Below are 22,624 nucleotides of genomic sequence, written 5' to 3'. Positions count from 1 at the left end.
TGAGACCCAAGGCTAAGGTGGTCTGCTCCCCAGGTCCCATGTTCGATCCTCCTCTGTTTCCTTTCATAATTGCTCCTCTTCCCTTTGGCCTTTTGGTTTGACAGTCCCCATGGCTCAGCCCTGGCCCTTCGTGTTCTCTAGATAGATTCTCCCTGGGCAGTTACATCCCATCCATGGCTTTAGACGTTGTCCACAGGCCCTTCTGTTCAGATCTGTACTCTGAAGGGACCATCACACCGGGAATAGGTTGCCACATGTTTTAGAAGCAGGAAAAGGATCCAACTGGGAAGGCGGTGCCACCCGGAGCCCTGGAGGCTGCACTTGCCCCCACGCTGCTGATGCCAGCAGCGCACCCCAGCTGCTGGAGAGCATCCATGCCACCCCCGAGGAGCAGAAAGCCTCTGCATCTTCACTCCCTGCAGGTTCACACAAGGACACCTGCCTTGGCCAAACCTTAAGTGGAAACCAGATGGCAGGAAGTCAGGGGAAAACCAGGCTGAGCACCACCAGGCAAGAGGTGGTAACATGCAGCGGGTAGGGAGAGGGAATCTACCAGGTCTGCGAGACACTGGGCCAGTGAGAGTGCCAGAAGAGGATCTCACATGTGCAAACCCACAGAAGACAGGATCTGACGCCAGACAGGGCCACACAGAACTGGGGACGACAGGGACACACAGATCTGGGGGACAAAGGGAACATGTGGATCTAACAGAAGACTCAGGGTGGGTAGGCCCAGAAAGACGTGCATCGTGGGTTCAGGGACCATGCCTCAGGGCCTGAGTCTCAGGCCTTCTGATCTGCCTCCAGCAAGGCGGGGCGCACGTTTAGGCTGCAGAGTAGCAGGGGGGGGCCATGAGTGAAAACGTGGAGAGCCCCAGCTCTGCGACCTGCCAACTGAGAATGTAGCTCTGAAGAGTGGCCCTGCAGAAGCTGCTGGGCACATCAGGTATTTAGGAGGGAAAGAGGGTTAAAGTACAAGTCACAGGCGTGGAGGAGGAGGGAGACACCAACAGACAAGGAAGGTACATGATCGACAAAAAGCGGCCGAGGAGCACACGACAGGTCAGGGTTGTTGTGAATTGGGAAATCGTGCCATGAAGGTGTCCATGGTCCAAAGAACTGGATGATCCTCGTGGTCTCTGTGAACTGGAACTCACGGTGGAGACACAAGGCTAAAGGAAGGAATAGAAGACAACAAAAGATGATGAAAAGTGAGTTGGTGGCGCTCAAGAAAGAGGAGGAAGGAGAAAAGTAAGACGTGGCAGAAATGGAGGTCATGTTAATAACAGAAGGAGAAGGATATGGATGAACACAGAGACAGTATGCTGCATTTGAGAAATAAACTGAGCAAAAACAATTTACAGAAGAATTAAAGAGAAAATAATGCGTGTGGTAGCAAAAGGAGATACAGGGTATTCATGGCTTATTTCTGCGAAGAAGAGAAAAAATAAATGGAGATGTAAAATATCCAGAGACATAATTAAGAGATCTTTCCTGAAATCAAAGAAGGGTTGAAGTCAAAGGGTGTAGTATATTCCTGGTAAAATCAATATGGATTTATCAACCCCAAAATACGTCCTAATTTTACTAGACTTCAAAGAGAAAGAAACACTTCTGTGAGTTTCAGGCAACAGTAACAGCAACAATAGCAACAAAAAACAAGTCACTTTTACAAGAAAATTCAGACTGGCTCAAACTTTCCAAGCAAAATAAAATATTAGAAATGAGAACCATGGACTCCTCCTGAAAAAATCTACTGGTGCCTATGAACTCGATCCAACGAGGAGCTGAAAGGAGACGCTCTGGTGACAGACCTCGTGGTGAGCGGGGAAATAACCTCAGTGCAGTGATAAGGGGCTGCAACTGTGGGATTGTGCTTACAAAGCAAAGTAGGCGCGCTTTACCCTGGACACTGTAGAGACATTATCACTACCAAAGTTTATGAGAATTTATCCATATAGCTATACAGATATAGGTGTATCCACACACCCACAATTTACCTAACAAGGAAATTTAACTGCACATCTTTTATTTTTATTTGCTAAATCTGGCAACCCTAAGTCTCCTTCATATTTCTCCAAAACCTTTTGGCTCTGCTGGGTCACCTCCAGCCCCCATGGCTTTAGAAATCAAAGCCAGAACGATCCCCATCACTACCCTCCCCTAACACAATTAAACCGCATTGTCGACCAGTTTGGATGGAAGAACGTGCAGGTGGGAATAACACTGAGGGCAGCAGAGATCAGCTGATATGTCAGAATATGTATCCCACTTGTTCGGGGTTGGTTGCAGTCTCTTTGGTGGGCACCCCTGTGACTATGTCACCTTCCTCTGGGGACCATGATCATCACAAACACAGCAATGTGTCTGGCTCGTCTCTGCATGTTGAGGTGGTGGATAAGAGGCTGGGGGCTCTCCCACGAGCTGTGCAGCAGTGTGCCCAGGAGTGAGCAGGTCACTCTGAGAGAAGTGGTGGGTTGGTCGAGGTCACAGAGGGGCAAACCCTAGTGTTGATGTCCCACCAGTTCAGGAAGACCACACTGCCTTCTGCCCTTTAGGTTTCTGAGGAGCCCAGCAGTGAGGGGGTTTGGAGCCGGGGTGGTAGTGGGGGGCAAGGCACAAGAGCAGAACTCAGCGGTCTGTGGAGAGCTGAGACAAGAGGGCATCGTGGAGAAACGTCACAGCTGGGGCAGCCCAGGTGAGGACTCCGGGGCTCAGCCAAGTGTACCTGGAAGTGCCAGAAACTGGACCTGGCTGATTTATCATGGCCATTGTCAAGGCCTTGCCCTTGATGCCCCCAAAGCCTTTTCCTTTTGCCTCTGATGTGGGTTCAACAGTGTGCTCTGAAACTTGAAAGCTGAGGTTGTCACTGGGTACCCAGCTGAGTGAGGATGAGAGGGCTGCCATTTGGGATGACGTGGACGAGCCTGGAAGACATTATGCTAAGTCAAGTAAGTCAGAAACAGAAGGGCAAATACTACATGAAGCCACTTATATGAGGAATCTAAAGTAGCGAAACTCATAGAAGCAGAGGGTGGAATGTCAGGCAGCTGCCAGAGGCAACGAGATGAATGAACAAGCCTGGAGATCTGCAGTTCAGCACAGCGCCTTCAGTGAGCAGTACTGTAAGGCAAACTTAAAAATTGCCGAGAGAACAAATCTTATGTCGTGTTCTCATCACATTCAAAAAATAACAAATACAGAGGGCAGGAGGAAACTTTTGGAGGTGACAGATATGTTTATTGTGGCAATGGCTTCCTGGGTGTACACTTATCTCCAAACTCATCAAGTTGCATCTATTAAATATGTTCAGCTTTTTTCATGTCAATCATACCTCAATAAAATGGTTTAAAAATGGTTAGGATGATGAATTGTATGTTATGTGTATTTTACTAAAATTAAAAATAATTTTTAAAAATTGGTGTTATTGTTTATGGATGTTTTTATCATTTTGTTTTACATATATAAGTGTGTGCAAGGCTTTTAATTTTTATTTTCTCTATAATTTTCTATTTTCAAGCATTCTACAATGAATCATTGTAATAGAAAAACAAAATGTGGACAACATTTTTTGAAGACACCTGGAAACCTCTTCTGTGTCTTTATTTAAAAGTCCTGTGTTTAAATATTTGTGAAAGTTACACTGGTCAGCTTGGATGACAGCTGAAAGATCGCTTCCTAAATAAAACAGGCAGAGGAGAAAAGCAAAGTAACCGTGAAGATTCAATGGTAGCCTCAAGTGCACGGAATCAGGCATTCCACAAAAACTGGAGCTGCCAGCCAGTGGGAATGAAGGACGACAGGGCTGGGACCCGGCAGGTGGTGAATAGCCACAGCACGCCCGCTGAACCCGAGCTTTCTGCTTATCCCAGCCCCTGTGCTCAAGAAAAGGCTAATACTCCAACTGCAAACACATCCTCCCTCGTCCTTTACAGCATGGTCAAGCTATGGTGTCATCTCTGTCCTCTTTGAAACCCCTCAGGGGAAAAAACATGTTCCTAGCACAAGGCCCCAGTGAATAGTCCCGCTCCCCCCACTCCTGGCCAGGATGTCCCTGCTGGTGGAGGGTGGGGTCATTCAGGCTGCCCAAAGGCCTCACTTTGACCAGGCCTTGGAAGGGACAGAAGTTCTCCCAACTGACCAGACCCTGAGAGTGTCCTGCTGCCTCAGGACACTCTGAGAGAGGGACACAGGGACCCTTATTATGGGACTGGCTTTTTCCTGCCTCAGGACCTTTGCACCTGCTCTTCCTGTGACCTGAGATACCCCCCTCCCCCCAACACACACACACTGCATTCCCTGCCTGGCTCATTCCTACTCATGCTTCAGGCCACAGCTCCAAGGTTACTGTCTGGGAAGAGCATTCCCTGCCTCTCCATCTCCATTCCCCATTTCATACATGTACTATCTTGAGGGACCTGCCTTTTTTTTTCTTCCTAGCACATATCATAGGTTGTAATTACATATTTATTTATATTATTATCTGTTAAATGTAGGATCTCTCCTCTAGACTGTAATCTGTTATGCAGACAGGGCACAAATAACCATTAAGCAAGTTTATATGTCAAATGTATGAATGACTTTGTTCCAATACCTTTATTTTACAGGTAGAGAAATGGAGGGACAGAAAGAAGGGGATTAAGCCCCTCCAGTCTGGTCAGGATCATATTCTAAGGATCAACAAGTCTCTGTCCTTTGACACAACCACCCTCCTCCCCATAAGAGTCAGATTCTCCCTGCCTAAGCTTGGATCCCTCAAGGGCTAACAGAGAACCCAGAGCCCTTCCCTGCAGAGCACTAAACATGCCGTTGATTTCAGAGGAGCAGAAGTGGCAGCCCCCAAGACCTCGCCACCTGCTGCTACTCAGAGTGGGAGGGAGGAAATGCGGTCCCCACTGCCCCAAGTCACACCTGCAGACAGCAGACACCCGCTGAGGCCCCAGTGATGGAATTTCATGCTCAGTCCCACCCCTGAGCATTGGGTGGTGGTGAAGGGCGTACATTAGTCTCCCTGAGAACCGATGTTAATGGAGCCATCAAGCCTGGATTCAGCACCCTCAAGCCCTGTGACACATTCTGAATACCAGGACACTCCCATCAAATAAGCCCAAAATAGCAAGAGGAGTTAATGGGCCTGTTAATTAGAGTTTACCTTTGCAGGAAAAAAAATTACAAAATAATGGTAGAGTTGAAAAAGTCCATTAGGTGGATCATTAAACAAAGAAAATGAAATGAACTTTATCTTCCCTGCTAAATCTTCTATAACATACCTGAGACTCTGTCCCCAAGGATGCCCACCCACATGCGGCATGGAGGGCACTTCGCCAGACTCTCGGGTGGTGTCAGCAGCAATGACTCAGCTTGGCAGGATGAGAGATCTTCTCACTCTATCAACAATGCGGAATCTAGCCATTTAGCATGAACAGGCACTTTTTGCTCTGTATTTGCTGCTTCTGATTTTTCTATTAAACTATATTTATTGGTTTTGTGGAGGGGGAGGGGTATGGCAAGTGACAAAACCAAACTCAAACTGGCTTACATAAAAAAATAAATGAAAACCATTTACCATTTCATGTTACATGTGGGTCTGTGTTATGACATCAGCAACAGGTGGGTTTCCATTCTCTGTGTCCTGCTTTCCTCTCTGCTGTCCTCTGCTGACTTCATTTCCAGGGTTTTCTCTGTTGATGGCCTTACTGACTCCAGGCTGACATCCCACCAATTTCCCAACTCCAGTGGAAAGACAGCTCCTCCTGTATACGAGACCCAGCAAATGTGCAGAATTGAGGCTTGTGGCCTGGTGGGGGCTGTGAGCCCACCTTGAAGATGGCCTCTGTGTCCAAGGTCAAGGCTGATAGTGGCCAGGTCTGAGCCATGGGCCCCATCCTGGAGCTGGGATGGAAGAGACAACCTCATCTGAACCACATGGTAGAGGGGAAGGATGGGCCCAAAGGGAGAGTGGGGACTGTCCCTGAGGGATGCAGAACGGACATTTGGCAGGAAAAAGCCAGGAGTGTCCACTGCCTAACGTGATTCCTGTGCACTTTGGGGTGAGATTCTGAAACTGGGAGGAAGGAAGACATGGATTGTTCCAGTCACAGCCAACTTCCTCCAAGGCAGCCGATCTTCTCTGCTTTGTTCCCATTACCAAATCCACCTGCACCAGCCCTGGAATGAGGGAGCTGATGAGTTCAGACTGAGCTGTGTTCCCAGTTGTATTTGTCAGGGTGGGTAGAGAACCTAACAGCAGACCCCACAACCACAGTGACATAGCCCAGTGTGAGTCTCATGTTCACTCAGGACATTCTAAAGGGGGTCATGGCAGACACTCTCACCCTGCCCCCCGCCCCCGGCACATTCATCAAGGCCCAGGCTCTTGCATCACCTCGCTTCAATTTCTGCTAAGTCCCTGGAGTCCTCTCCATTCAAAAGGCTGATTAGGGAGAGAAAGGGCAAGAATTACAGGACCTTTCTTATGGGCCCACCCGGAAGAGCTGCACTTTAAACAGAGCTCAGTCCTCTGACCACACCCAACACAGGGAGGCCAGGAATGGGACCTGAGTTTTCACCCAGGAAGAAGGGGGCATGGGTCCTGGAACACTCAGGATTTGCCCCTGGTGAGGACCCCTTTCTTTGGGAACACGGGTTTTACCTGGGGACACAGCATGAGGCAAGGAATGAAGCTGTCCTGGAATGATTCTAAGCACCACCCAGTGAGGACAATGGGTGGGAAAAAGGATCGAGGGGCGTGGAGAGGGGTGGAGCATGCTGGGGTCTCCATTCTGCACACTCAGCCCTGTACTTAGTCTGTGCATGGGGACATCCGTCCCAGGGCTCAGCAAGGCTGTGATCAGGAAAGGGGATGGTCAGAGCTCTGAGAACACATCCTGAGGATCACAAATTAGATTGGCTCCATGCCAGGGAAGTCTCATTAAGATGGTCACATGACTCCTTGAGAGAGCAAAGCCTCCTCTGAGACCACAATTGATGTGCAAAGCTGGGCAGATCTCTCTCAGCCAAACACAGGGTGCAGGGAGTCCAGGCTCCCTGCACCTGCATTTCTGATAAATGATTTTCTGCAGGCAATCCCAGAGCAGGAGCTAGGGTGATGAGATGTTTAATCACAACCTTGCCGGGAACAACAAAGCCACCCATCCCCTGCCTGGTGGAACTGCCTGCAGAGGTGCCACTGGGTCAGGCCTCCAAGAAGCCTCAGGTGATTTCTGCAAAGCTGCCTCTGCATATAAATTCACCCCAAAGTCTCCTGATGACCTGGGAGGGGAAGAGAGCATCCATGTGCTGTTGACTGTCGTGTGGAGAGAGAACCCTGTGCAGAAGCACAGATGGGATCTAATCTTCCAACCCTGGACCTTGACTTTGGTGGCTCCAATCCACTCAAATGCACATACTCTCCTTGAATTTCAAAGCAGTGTGCTGGGATAGGTAACAAAACTCCAGCTATTGGAAATAACGTGTATTCATAGCGCTTTTTCTAAACATGACAACCCCAGAGAGGGCTCTCACTCACTTGTGCGTTATTTATTTATAAATACTGGAGAGCAGATTCTGCTGGTGGATCCCCAGGACACCCTAGAGACTACCCCACCACCTGCCTCCATGATTTACTTATAAATGCTGGAGAGAATATTCTGCCCATCAACCGCAAAGACACCCCAGAGACCCCTATATCCCCCATGGCCCAGGCTCAGTGCCCAGACTCACTGATTACAGAATGATTGAAGTGACTCCTTCCAGGGGCCCCATTAACCTCCCATCTACTTGATAAACCCATACTATGGCCCATGGCCCACAAGGCCCTTGTGGCCTGGCTCCTGCCTCCCTCTGATTTGGTGCCCACCACCCTCATTTGTTTATTTTTCTTCAGCCTCCCTGGACTTCCTGCTGTTCCTTGAACATGTCAAGCATGTTGCCACCTCAGGGCCTTTGCACTTGCTGTTCCACTTGCCTGGACACTGTTCCCATAATCCTCATCCTTCCAGTCTCCACTCCAGGGTTGGCTCCTCAGAGAAGCTTTCCCTGACCTCTCGTTAATGCAGCCTCTTCACATACCAAGTCACACTTGAATCACCACGTTCTTTGATTTTCTTCATGGTACTTGTCACTGTCTTAAATTATTTGCCAATTTTCTTAGAGTGTAGTTTCTTTGTCCACTGATTCTGGGATGAGATATCTGCTCTGAATCCCACTTCCTGTGTGACCTTGGGAAGATGACTGGACTTCTCTGTGCCTTGTTTTCTCATTTGTCATATGGAAATAATGAGCACCTTTCTTATGTGTCATGGTGTCAATTGAGTGATTTGACACATATGAGGTGTTTAGAATACTGTCCAGTGCATAATAAGTGCTGCAAATTGTTTACTCAGATTGCTCCTCCAACTGCTACTTCTCCTGTGGCTATTCTAATCATCACAATCATCATCATCACCACCACTATCATCACCATCACCACCATCATCACCACCATCATCACCATCATCATCACCATCATCACCACCATCATCACCATCACCATCACCACCATCATCACCATCATCACCATCATCATCATCACCATCATCATCACCATCACCATCACCACCATCATCACCATCATCACCATCATCATCATCATCACCATCATCACCATCATCATCATCACCATCATCATCACCATCACCATCATCATCACCATCACCACCACCATCATCACCATCACCATCACCACCATCATCACCATCATCACCATCATCATCATCATCACCATCACCATCATCATCACATCACCATCACCACCATCATCACCATCATCACCATCATCATCATCATCACCATCACCACCATCATCACCATCATCACCATCATCATCACCATCACCATCATCACCATCATGATGATATTGTCAACATCACCATTAACATCATCGTCACAATCATCACCATCATTATCATCATTAGCATCATCATCATCACCACCTTCATCACCATCATCATTATTATTACATCATTGTCATCGTCATCACCACCTTTATCACACCCATATGAGTCTGCTCAGGCTGCTATAACAAAATACCATAGACTGGGTTGCTTAAGCAACAAAAATTAATTTCTCACAATTCAGGGGGTTGGGAAGTTCAAAATCAAGCTGTCAGCCAAGTCAGTTCCTAGTGAGGACTCTCTTTGTGACTTGTAGATGACTTCCTTCTTGCGTGTCCTCACATGACCTCTTCTTTGTGTGTGAGGAGAGAGAGCAAGCTCTCGCGCCTCTCTCTTCATGCAAGAACACTAATCTTACTGGATCAGGGCCCTATGTTTATGACCTCATTTAACTATAAGTACTTCCATAAAAACCCTGTCTTCAAATACAGTCAAATTGGGGGTTAAATCTTCAACACATGAATTTAGGGGAATTACAAACATTTGGTCCATAATAACACCATCAGAAACATCATCATCATCATTACCTTCACATCATCATCATCATCATTACCATCATAATCAAAATCAAATCATCACCATTATCATTGTCACCATCATCTTCATCACTATCATCACCATTGCCATTATCATTATTAATATCATCTATATCACTATCATCATCATCATCACCATCACCATCACCATCATCACTACCACCATCAAAATGAAAACCAAAATCAGCACCATCATTATCATAATTTCATCACAAGTCTATAAGCTCAGTGTGAGCAAAAATCTGAACTGTTCACTCTGCCCAGTGTCTAGAACTATGTCTGGCACATAGTATACATATAAACATTCACTAAATAAATGTGGAAGCTATTAATGAATATATGGGCGAATACATCAGTTGTGGTGGAAATCTGCTGTAATGCCGATATAACATGGAATAGGCTGCTCATTGTTAAAGCCTGGATTTACAGGATCAAAATAAAAACCACCTTTCCACCCCCTCTGGATGCTCTTCTAGTCTCTCAGTCACCTCCAGTGCCCTCTGAGTCACACAGAACTCCATGCTGCCTCATTGGTTAAATGCCTGAGCCCAATAATTTATGGGTTTTGCATCAATACCATCAATCCAGCCTGGAAGCAGGCCTGAGCAGAAAAGCTCTCTAAATAAAGACATCTAGTAAGGGGTGTGGAAAACTGGATAAAGGGATGCAGAGGAGGTAGTTTCTGTTTCATTAGCAGAGACCAGAAGAGGCTGAGCAGAGGAGGAGGAGTGTGGGCTGCAGGCTGTGCTGGTGCTGAGTCAGAGGAGCCTGGCTCAGAAGCTGCCTGCTGTTCTGTGGGCAGAGGGCATGAGAGCTAATTCAGGAGAGTAACCATATGGCCACTCAAAACTCCGGAGGAAGCTGGAAACTCATCACCTGTCTTTCCAGCCTGTCTCCGTGGAGATTGCCAGGAAGAAGGAGGTTGGGAGTAACTTCGGGGCAGCCACTGGACAGTGCCTGGCAAAGAGAAGAAATCAGATTATCTTGTTCATAAAATTCAGCACACTGGGCTGCCATAGAGATTTGAGTTATGTGATATTAGTAATATTCTACTAAGTCAGATCAAGAAAATAAAACAAATATCCTTGTCTCACTTAAAAATGCTACTTATAACTTTCTTCTAGATAAGTGTTTGTTAAATTGCTAGTACTCTTGCACATCTTATGTACCAACCAGTGAAGCAGACCATTCCTCAGGCTTCTCCTCTGAGGATTTGCAAGTTCAACGGGACCTGCAGGATTGCACATATTCCCGGGGAGGCAGTCTCCTCTGGCAGCAGCCTCCTCCTCACTGTCCTCACATCTTCAATCCACTGTCCTCATGTCTTCAAAACACATCCTGTTTCTGTTCTGCCAAAGTCTAGAGTCGGCACTCAGCTTCATTCCTTATTTTCAGAGAGAGAAGGAGAGAGAAGTAAGGGAGGCAGAGGTGGAAGGAGTGAGAGAGGAAGGAAGGAGGACTCGGCTCAAGTACCCGTGGTAAGTCAAGTGGAGGAAGAGGATGGAATTGATTCTGCATCAACACAAGCAGCTTAAAACTCATGGCCAGCATCTCTCAACCTCTGTTCAAACTTTTCAAGCATTTCCAGGTCCTGGGCTGTGGCCTTGCTGTCATGTCTGCCCACGTTTGCTCCTTCTACTCTTTATCTCTTTATTCCCAATCCATATCCAAACTCCTCTTTAATTCTCAAGCAGGAACTTTCAGTCCTGTATTTGTTGTCGTTTGTTTTGTTTTGCTTTTCCTCTGTCCCCATAGACCCAGATTTTGGTATCTCACCTTTCACCCCATGTGGCTTTTTAAAGATAATTTTATAGACAAATGATGGTTCCCCCATCACATAAACTCACACACACGTGTACATGTGCGTGCACACACAGACACACGGTAAACATAGAAACCCCACACTCATGCATATACTATAGAACTAACTTTGTTTTCCCTTTGTAGCTTGCTCTTAATGATAAGATTGTATCAAAAGCAGACATCCTATCTTTCCTATACATCTCACAAAGCAGGAAGCAGCTGTCCATCACACTTGAAGACACCCTACATCCTGACACATCTCTAAAAGCATGCTGTCTCATCTAATACATCTCTTGAAGCAGGAAGCAGCTGTCCGTCACACTTGAACATCCCGTACACATCTCTCAAAGCAACCTGTCTTACCCGATACATTTACCTGTATAAATCCCAGGCCTCAGTTGACTGGGGAGGCAGTTAGGACTTTACCCTCTGTCTCCCGGTCAACGTCTTCTGAAATAAAAAGACTTTCCTTTAAGTTCTGGCTGGCACGTATGATTGGCAATCCTATAGTGGTGAGCGCTTGGATCCACATGGGTCAGGGATTCCTCTAAATAAGTCGGCCTCTCATGGTTGGCTGATGGTGAAGAGGAATCCTTCAACACTTATTCATAACCAACATGGGCAAACACACATGCATACCTACCCCACGTGGAATCCAGTTCCCAGCTGCTACTGTATTCACATTTCCAGCTTTTCCCTGCCCCTGCTGACCCAGCCCACAAGCCAGCACGGGGGATAGAAGGAGAGACAGTGATTCACAGACGGAGCCTTTCACGGGATGGGGCCTGGGCTTGCTCTGGGTCATCAGCCAGAGTTTGCACTTACCCCTCCCAAGAACCTTAGCAAATATTTTCGTAACAATCATGGTTTCCTCCTTGTTTTGTTACTGCAGCCCAAGGCTCAGAGGGGAAGGGATTGCCAAGGCCACTTGCGTGTTCTTGCAGCCCAGGACTCCTGGACTGGCCCTTCCCTCCCCACCAGGTGCCCCTTCCTATCTCCTCTCCACTGCTCAACCTTGCAAAGTTATGACCCCGTTAGAAAACGCACGACTTGATCCGTATGATGTTCACCCTCCTGCCCGCATCCTCCTCCATCCCTTCAGCCCCGGCATTCCAGACCTGCTGCCTCAGGGAAAGTACATACTGTGCAACAATCCAGTCGAATATCTGGCTTTGGGCCTTGAAAGGAGCACAGTATTGATTTGGGCACTACTTGATGAGTGTCAGGTATGTTTTATCATCTCCAAATGAGATGAAATCAGCCAGTCTGTGCAGTGGGAAGAGCAGGCGGAAGAGGAAGCCGGACAAAGGGTTTCTAGGCTCTCATCACAGAGGGTGATAAGGTGGGAGGGTTGAGGGTACAGGGGACCCGGCCCTATCCCAGGTGGAGCTCCATGTCATTCCACCCTACCCCCACCTTCTGTGTCAGACACCACCCCACACCCCACACTCATGTCACCCCACCCCATCCCCACTCCCCATGTCAGCCCCTACCCCAGCCCCCACCCTACATTGCCTTGGCCCCTCCAGCACCCCCCGTGATGTGAGGATGGAGCTGGAGAGGGAGACTGACTGACCAACTGTATTGGTAATTCTCCCTATGCCAGCCTCTCAGCCCTGCTCTCTGAGCCAAGAGAATGACCCATGGGCTGCATCCCACAGATGCCTTTAACAGCCCGCACAGGGTTCAGTGGGAGAATGTGACTTCCTCCCCTCCTTCCTGCTGTGTCTGCAATTCTGGCAGCTGTCCCCCTCCAGGACCACTGCCCCCTTAGGCTCCGTGACACTCTCTCTGCTCCCCAGGCCTCCTGCCCTTGCTGGTCCCTGGGGCACCAATGTCCGAGGTGGGTTTGCTGCATCCTGCCAGCAGCTCTGAGCAGAACCTCTTTACTAAACCTCCTCTTGTGACAACTTGAGCTGGGTCTTGCTTCCTGCAGGACCCTGACTGGTGCTCTAAGGAAACTCTGCCCTGACTGAGATGCACAGAATTCACTGGGACTATGTCCCCATGCCCTGGAGGAACAGACAACACAAGAATTGCCTGACTTGCAGACCTACAGCGTCCTGCATCTGCACACATGGATGTGCAGCCTGGGTCCCACCTGCTCCAATCACTGGTGCCTCCTCTCTGCCCAAAGCCACCCACTCTCCTTCCCCTGGAAGTGGACTTGGTATCACCTGAACCTGGAAACACAGAATCCCAGAGATGAGCTATGACTGGCAGGTACAACAATAAACATAGCACAACTCCTGAAGAAAGAAGTTGCCACAGGAAGAGCCTGCAGAGACAGAGCAGCCCACGTCCCTGGTCAGAGGCTCCCACACATAGCAGGATGTGGCATGTGCTAGACACAGGGATTCTCAACATCTGTCTCTGATGAGCATCAAGAACACAGGATTGGGGAACAAACATCTATATCTCAAGCCCTTCCCCTTCCCTCAGGCCAAGCTATGTCTAGCACAGATGTCTGCAAACCACACCTGGACAAACGTGTCCTGGGCCATGCCAGGGCCCCCCACCCAGGCAACTCTCCGTATGTCCTCCCCAGTCTGGATCAGGGAAGATCTCCAGGGCTGGCACAGCAGAGTGCTCCCCAGCAAGGGCATTTATCACCCAGGTCATTATTAGGAGGAGCAGCATCCTTTGGAATCAGCAGTAGCTCTTTAGGACAAGGAAAAATTGTTATCCAAATAGCTTAGCATCTCAGCAGCCATGGACCATTTCTTTATCACGATCTTGAAAAGGATGTCCTGGTTATCAGTCAATGTCCAACACATTCCAGAAAGGTTTTTAAAAAGTACATGTATGTGTGTACTCTGTATCACATATGTGCACACTGTTTACACACACCTGTGCACCGACATTAGTAATGCTAGCATTTTATGGGGAACATGCCAGGACCCTGTAGGTGGTAGGGACAGCTGTCATCACAGGTAATTTTCCTTATGCCATCATATTAGCTCAGAGTGTTAAATAGCTTTGTAAACATCATAGCCATCATTAGGAAGGATGGTGTCCTCCCCTGCAAGCATGCTTTAGAAGTCGAAGCAGAACGTGATCTACTGGTTGAAGGCAGCCTGTGCTTCCCGCTGTTACTAAATTAACTGGCCTGGTAGTGAGTCCAAGTGCTGAGTTATTAAATACAGAAATGCTGCACCATTTAAATGGACTTCTTATAAACTCAGTTTTAAAAGGTTACAAAGGAAATTCTGTGCTGAAATCAAAGGAAACCTACATAAAGACTTGGCCACGTGGCCACATGCTGCAGGGGAGGCGGGAGAAGAAAGAGAGAAAGCCCCTCATGCCGGGGAAGGACATGGGGCAGTGCAAAGAACAACAGCTACCCTGACTCACGGTAGGGCTTCGGCCAGCCTCAGTCCTTAAAGGCTTTTGTGGCCTTTGATTCCTGAGTAGGAATGCCACTGTGACATTGGTCTAAGCCTGAACTGGGAGGATTCCTACGTCAATGCCCATTTCCCCTAGTACGACTAATCAGGCACATAGTAACCTGGTTCACAGGATTTACCTACTCACTGTAACTGTTCCAAGGTGCAGGTGACCCACTATCCACATGAAAATGCCAAATGCAATCCACATAGGATCGTTGGGCTGTTGGGATTTGAGCTCTCTATCCCAGGCTCAGATTTTTGAAACAGAAATGAAACCCAGGTCTTGAAGCCTCAGTCCAGGACTCTCTCCCCAACTCTGAACCTGTTTCAGACAAAATCTCTTCCCTAGGGAAGCATAACCAACCCCCTTGCCTCCTGTGTCTAGCCCTCCAAAGTAGACTCAGCTTGTGTCTGCTTGGTCTCTGTGTCTTGTGGCTCTGTGATGTGCAGAGCTCTTTGCACATGTGAAGAGCATTTTGTGGGAGCAGAAGTGCATCCTCACTGTGCTGAGATCTTCCATCCTAGGCATCCTTGCAGGGACCAGGTGAGGGGAGGACACAGCATCCACAGAGACCTGAGCCGTAAGATGGCTGATGAGGCAAAACTGCTGTGGAGCAGGCAAAGCACTTCTTCCAGAAACTGAAGAACAAAGCCCCTTTCTCCATGGTGGGAACTTCAGTGACCCGCCAGATGGGCTCCAGATGCCAAGCCCAAATCGAGGAGGAGCTGGATAGGGCCAGTGGTTGCAGAGAAAGAGCTGCTAAGTCTGACCCTCCCTGCATCTCACACCATAGCCAGGAGGGATCTAGACACCGTTACTGGATCAAACTTGGCTCACCTGAGCGCAGCCAAGCCAAGGTGTTTAATTACAAGGCCAAGTAATTGGATCAGAGGCAGCTAATGCAGAAAATCCTGAGTTTCTCAAAAGTTTACAAGCAAGGATTTTTAAAGGAAAAACTTGAGGGTTGGAGTTGGGGCTGGCTGGGTAGCCTGTGGATATTTCTGATGGGTTGAATCTCAGAAGACAAAGAGCTCTGAGAGCCTATCCATCAATCTTCCGGCTCCAGTCAGTCTGGTGTCCTGTAGTCTACATCTGATCAGCATTCTCACCTGGTGGGAAAACCTGGGTGTCATTCCCCGTGAAGACTTCCAAGGATACATGTCAGGATAGTGTCTTTGATCCTTGCAGTCCAGTGGCTCCGTCCTTATTGCTGAGGTTACATCCCATGTGCCCACCTGTTTCTTTGTATTCCCTTCCCTGATTACTAGTTGTAAAACTCAGTCCCCAACTGTTAGTTGGAGAGCCCAGTTCCCAGATTTTAATTCACTTTTATTTGGGGAACCAAGGCCACAGCTCACTTTCATCTAAATTTTAGAGGGGTTTTATTGAGGAAGAGGTACCTGCTCGGTTTCAGCACCTTTCTGCAGTCACAGGACTCCCCAGGTGAGGAGGACAACCAGGTATGTCTACACTGACATGGGATGTCTCTCTAGTCCCCCTGTGGCCCTATACTGTCCATTCTGCTCAGTCAAGGTTTACTAGACAAATAGGGCCTGGGTTTGGGGCTAAGAGCCCCTCCCTGACTCCATCCTCTGTCCTCAGTCTAGGAGGTCTCTCAGCACCTGTTCCAGATTTTGAGACCTCAGTCCAGGACTGTTTTCCACCCCTTGAACTTTCAGATAATATCTCTTCCATCAGGAAGTGTAACCAGCTGCCCTGCCTTGTGTGTCTGGCCCTCCAGCCTCATGTCAATGCTTCTGTTGTCAGTGTGAGGCTGCCTGCGCCATCACCGGCTGGCAGATGGGGCAAGTCTGCTGTGAGGCAGACAGAGCGCTTCTTCCAAGGGCTGAAGAATGAGACCCTTTTCTTCATGGTGTAAACTTCAGTGCCCTGCCTGATGGTCTCCTGATGCCGAGCCAAATCGAGGAGGAACTGGACAGGGCCAGTGGTCACAGGGAAAAGCTTCCTGAGTCTGACCCTCCCTGCATCTCAAGCCACAGCCAGGAGGGGTTCAGGCACCTTCCAGCAGACTCAGCCCCTGAGGACCCCCCAGGTGAGCTGCCCTCAGGACAGGATTTGGCAGGTGGAGCAGCCTGGTCCACAGGGCATCTGGGAAGGGGGGCTGCTGAGTTACTGCTCTCACCCAGGACTCTGTCCTCTGCCTGTGGAGTGGAGCTGCCGCGTGTCCAGGGAATGGGGCTTGGATCTGCTCAGGCTTCAATAGCTAGAGGACGCCTCTGTCCCCACAGCCCCCTCCTCTGCACTGTCCCCCCGCCCCCGCCCATGAACTCAGGGCTGAGTGTGGAGCAGGAAGCTGTCCAGCGTGTTTGCATCTGCTCCCTGTCACCAGGCGAACTGCACCGCCCTGGGCCTCTGCAAGCCCCCATGCCCTTCACCCTGCTGTGCCGTGTCCCCTGCAGCCCAGCTCCAGGGTGGGAGGACGTGAGTGTTTTCTCTGCTCTGCTGCCCCAGCTGCAGGTTTGAGCTGTGGGAGAGGGAGAAGTTGGAACATCAGGAAGGAATAATTGAGATCCTTTGTGGAAAAGAGCTCAGAGGTTTCTAGAGCGCAGGGTCTCCTGCCTCAGAGCACACCCGAGGCAGAAACAACAAAGCCACTGGCTCCTGACCCCAGCCCTAGCAGGGGCTCCACACTAGGGAGGAGCAGACTCCAGGCTTCAGGTGTAGGACTGATTGCATTATAAATGTTGATACCTCAATTAAAAGGAAATTAGCATGCAGAAAGCAAACACAACATTTGGCAGAATCTCCTTTCACCTCTAATGGTTCCCATCTGAACTGTCAAATGGTTACCTGACCCCAGATGTGTGTGGCTGCAGGAGGTTGCTCTGCCCTTGAGGCTGCAGCTGGAAGTGCAGCTCAAATCCAAGGCCCCTCGGCTGTGCACCTTCCTGTGTCCACCTTTCAGAGTCTGCCTGCCCTTGTGTGATGTTCAGGATATTACAGCTGCAAGAGGCAGGAGCTGGGAGGAGTGGGACTGCTCCATTGTGGCTGGAACTGAAGGTCCTGTCTGGCATACGTTTGTGTTCTTGTTTTCATGGTTGTGTTTAGCTTTTTAGGCAGGTACATCCAGGTCACCCTGTACCCCCTGAGACTCATGCCATGAGTATGGTCACCAAGGAAGTGTGAGCACATTTGCACACCCTCCAGCTCAAGCCCCTTTGTTAGGAACCCTACTGCCCTGGTGCCTTCCACTGATATGTTTGCTGAGACGAGGGAGATTTATCCTCAGCAAACAGAAGTAGAACTGGGATCCTGACTGTAAAGCTAGGCAACTATGCCAATTGTAAAGTAAGGCAAATCATAACTAAACCCAAAATGTTTCATTATTTTAGTTATCCTAAGTTTCCATTTATATTGTCAGAGCTAGGGTTCAGACCCTTCAAACCTACTGTACAGACTGGGTCACCAGACCCCCTCACACACCAGGCTCGATCCCCAGATCCCTCACATGCCAGGCTGGGTCACCAGACCCCTCACACACAGGTCCACGCTAGGTAATTGGGAAAGATCCCAGGAGCCGCTGACAGATGACACGAGCTCAGTCCTCAGCAATGGCAGCAGCAGCAGCAGCTTACAGGTCTAGCAGCTTACACGTCCAGCAGTAGCAGAGGCCTCACAGAGAGTCCTGGGAACACTGGCAGCAATAGCTTGCAGCAACAGCCTCCAGCAGCAGTAGTGGCCTCCCCATGGCCCCCCCCCGGGGGCATCCTGGAGGTAGGGGGACCCCATGGATCAGAGCCACTCATCCTTTATACTTAAGTCCATAACCCAGGACACCTGGGTACACATGCGCAATTACATTAGACAATAACCAAGGAACATCTGGGCGCATGTGCATATTTACATCAAATGCTCGGCAAGATTCTGAACATCTGAGGGTCCCTGACCATTTTCCTATATTTTCCCAACACTGATTCTCTCCCTTTTGGGGGCTGACAGCTGGGTCGTGCTTACAGAGGTAGTCTCCAGCTTCCAAGCCAAACTTTCTCTATCCCTCCCTCCACCAAGTAAGTGAAGTCACCTTCAGGCAGAAGCAGCAGGAGGCCATATGGAAAATAAGGTATTGCTTTGTCCATCTGATGGCACCTGAAGTGCATCGGCACCCTCTGGGCTGACTCAAGTCCTGAAACAGAGGCTCATGATGATTTCAAAGATTCTACAGACAGCGTGGTCCAGGGCTGGGGGCCAAGGGCATCAGTCCAAAGTTTGACAGGCCCTAAAACAACCCCTCACCAGCTTTTCTCAGGACACATGCAGTGTGTGGAGAGGGAGAGGCCCCTCCGTGAGGCCGGGATCTTCTCTCCACCAGCTGAGTTCTGCCTCTTCTCCTCCCAACCCTCCCTGGCCTGTGAGAGGCGACTTCTTGAAGGGGTTGGGAAGGGTGACATCAAGGTGGGGCTCAAAGAGGACTTCATCTCTGGAGGAACCTCAGAGGAGGGGCTCCCTCAAACAACGTGCCCCTGGGGGCTTCACTGCAGCCTGCGGATGCAGGTGCAACCCTGAGGCCTCCAGACTGGGGTGAGCTGGAAGGAGGGGTGTCTGGGCTGTGCCGACCGGTTGGCTCCATCAAGTGTTGAGAGAGGCCTTGTGGGGCCTGGGGGAGTGGGCTAAGTCTGACATGAGGGTCAGAACCCCTTGGGAGCATCTGATTACACCCCAGGCAGGCAGAGACCTGGACACCCCCAAGGGACACATAAGCTTGATGCCCAGGAATTAGCTCTTCTGGGGAGTGAGAAGCTGTTTCTCACCTGCCTCCTGCCCAGTGCTGCCCTTTAGGAGCCTCTGCCTGGGGGGGGGGGAGGTTCACTTGCAATTTGCAGACAAGAGCCCACTCCAGCTGCTCTGACCCCAGGAGGAGCCAGAGCCAGGATTCAGCCCCAAACACCCCCTCCTGGTACTTTATGAAACTCCCCAGGTGCTCCAAATTCCTTGACCTGGGTAGGCGGGCACAAACCCACAGACACCCTCCTGTGGATTAAATTGTCCCCCAAGTCCGTGTATTAGAAACTTAAACCCCATTGTGACAGTGTTAAGAGGGTGAGAAATCCTACTGTGGTAATTGAAAGGTGGGGCCTTGAAGAGGTGATTAGATGGTGAAGACCATGGCCAGGTAAATGGGTTATTACATTGATGGTTTAATGGTGGTCGTGGGTGTGGTTCTGAGGGCTTTAGAAAGACTTAGCTCTCTCTTGCTCCTGCCTTTCTCGCAATGTGATACCCTTTGTCACTGAAGTCACCACCACAGAAGACCCTCACCAGATGTGTCCCCTGGACTTTGGACTTTGCAACCTCTGAAACTATAAGTAATAAATTTTCTTACAAATTACCCAGTTCCAGTATAAGCAACAGAGATGAACTAATACAGACCCCACCCACTCCAGGACCAAATCAGGTTCCCAGCAATACCTTCAACTGGGGAAGAAGGGGTAGCCATCTGTCCCCTGAGTGCGTTGGTAATTTATATCAAAGATTTGCTGAATCTCCCTGAAATTTGCTTAAAAATGTTCTTTGCCTAGAGTTTACTGAATTCTCATCAGAGCAATAAATTCATGTGCTTTGCATAAACATTTGATCTTAACAAAATATAAGGACGCTGCAACTGGTTTTGACTATTTCTTAACATGTGAGCTGAACTAATTTAAATAATGCACTAGGTGGCCATAGAAAAAACCTGGACACATTTCTGCCTAAGGACAACACATTTTAAAACTTACAGGTTATTTATTTCTTTAATTTCCTTCTGAAATGCAGCCATAAATCCATATTATATGGTTTTAATGAATATTTATTTCTAAAATGAAATATGCAGCTGTTCTGATTTTCTAACACAAGGAGAGGAAGGAAGGAGCCTGCCTTTCACAGGCTCCGCAGGCCCTGACTCCCAGGAGGGCTCTGCTGTGGGAGGTTTGATGGTCAGGTGCCTGCAGGGGGCTCTAGAGAAAGGGGGGCCCATCCCCTCACCCCGCGAGGGGCAGGAAGGAGCAAGAACAGGAGCAGGCGGCAAAGTGCTCCCACCACGGCAGGGGTGCCCAACACTTCACAGTTTGCAAAGTGCCACTGGGCAAAGTGCTCCCACCACGGCAGGGGCGCCCAACACTTCACAGTTTGCAAAGTGCCACTGTCTCAGGGCCAGGGCACAAGACATCACCTCTCAGCCTCCCCTTCCAGCCTCCTATGCCTCAGTTACATGGAAAATGGGCCCAGGTGTCATGGGGTCGGCCCCACCCTATAGGAGGCGCCCAGGTATTGCATGAGGCCTCAGGGACACAACTTTGTGCTCAGATCTGAAGGCCACTAGTGTCACCAGAATGAAATTTCAAAGAGGAGCTTGAGGCTCATGATCCTCTTGTTTGATTGTTGCTCTCCTCTTCCATCTGCCAACGTCTGGCGTGCTCTCTCTTCTTTATTACCCCCATGTCTCACCTCTTTTTCCACTTCTGTCCCTCATTCCCCATTTACGTGAGGTTCTCCAGGGCCAGATGATATGGAGCAGAAAATCGGTTAGGAACAGATTTCCTCTGTGAACTCTCAGTGAGACTGGTATGTCCCATCCATGCCTGCTGGTAGAAATGGCGATTTCCTACGAGGAGGTTCCTTGCAAGTTCCAGGCATTGAGGTCGCAGCCTGTCCCCTCACGGGGTGTGTGGACAGGAGACTCCGGTGCAGTGCGCAGTGACCCCGTTCCTCCTGAGCCTGGGGGCAGTAAGAAGGGGGGCGTTGCGGCAGCGGACCCCGGCTCCCTGGGGTTCTCACGTTGCAGGACGGGGGGGGGGGGGGCATGGTGATTAATACACAGACTTGAGAATCTGGCAAAGCTGGGATGGAGCCTGGGGTCTTCCGGTGTCTTGTGGGTGCCTCTGTGCCCCTGGAGGGTATTGAGAAATGGACGCGGTAACAGGCAGACCCAGCCCAGTGCCGGCTACTCCATGAGGAGGAACACGTGGCAGGGGTCCTTAGGGGACATGCAGGGGCCAGCCCCAGTCCCCACAGTGTGGGTGCAGTTGGAGCCTCCGACTTCAGGGACCGCCCTCTGGCAGACACCATCCCTCCTGGTACCCGACCCCAGACCTTGCTGGGAACGGAGGCTGGGACGTGTCCCCCACCCCACGTGGCCTGATCACTGCTCAGGTCTCAGGGCCCTAGGGCCCAGCGTCCAGGGACAGGGACGGGTGGCCTGGGGAGGAGGGGAGGCAGCAGGAGGGGGACGCGCGAACCGAGCCCGCAGAGCGAGGTGCATCGGACTGCGCCTACGCAGCACGGATTCGAACATAAAATGTGAGGAATTTGGAGACTGCAACCGCGGATCAGGAATCCCCAGCTGCAGGCCCGTCCGCGCGCGCGGGAGCCGCCGGCCGCGTGCGCACGGATCTTCCTGGGGCTGCAGCGCACTCGTCACCACCCGAGCTGGCGGGGCCCGCAGCGTGACCTAGCAAGGGCAGTGCTGCTGTTGTGTCCATTTTACGGAGCAGGAGACTGAGGCGCGGCGGATGCGTGGCATTCCTGGCGCTGGGGAGGTGGGACAGAGCCGGCTGCTGGGCTCTGCTGCGCTCCCCCCGGGCCGCGCAGCGCCAGCCCGGCAGTCACCGGCGTCAATCTCTTCCCTGACACCGGCGTCAGTCCGGTCATCTTATGGGCGGGTGTCAGGGGTGACTTTCCAACGTACCCAGCGTGCCACCCCCGTTCGAAGGGAGATGCTGGTGACCAAGCAGGAACACGGCTGGGCCATCTCCTTCCGGGAGGGGCACAGACACGTCCGGGTGCCGAGGGTCAGGCCGGGTCCCTGCGCGTCCCCACGTGAGTGATGGAATCCTGCGGCACCCGCGGGGGGGGTGGCACTTTGCTCTCAGGACGGCAGGTCCCAGGCGGGAGCGTCGACCCCGTTTCAGCTCTGTTTGGAGAAAGACCTAACACGCTTTGACACCGAATGCGCTTTCTCTTCCA

This window comes from Cynocephalus volans, chromosome 2 (assembly GCF_027409185.1).
Source record: "Cynocephalus volans isolate mCynVol1 chromosome 2, mCynVol1.pri, whole genome shotgun sequence".
Taxonomy (NCBI): domain Eukaryota; kingdom Metazoa; phylum Chordata; class Mammalia; order Dermoptera; family Cynocephalidae; genus Cynocephalus; species Cynocephalus volans.
This window is presented reverse-complemented; position numbering follows the sequence as displayed.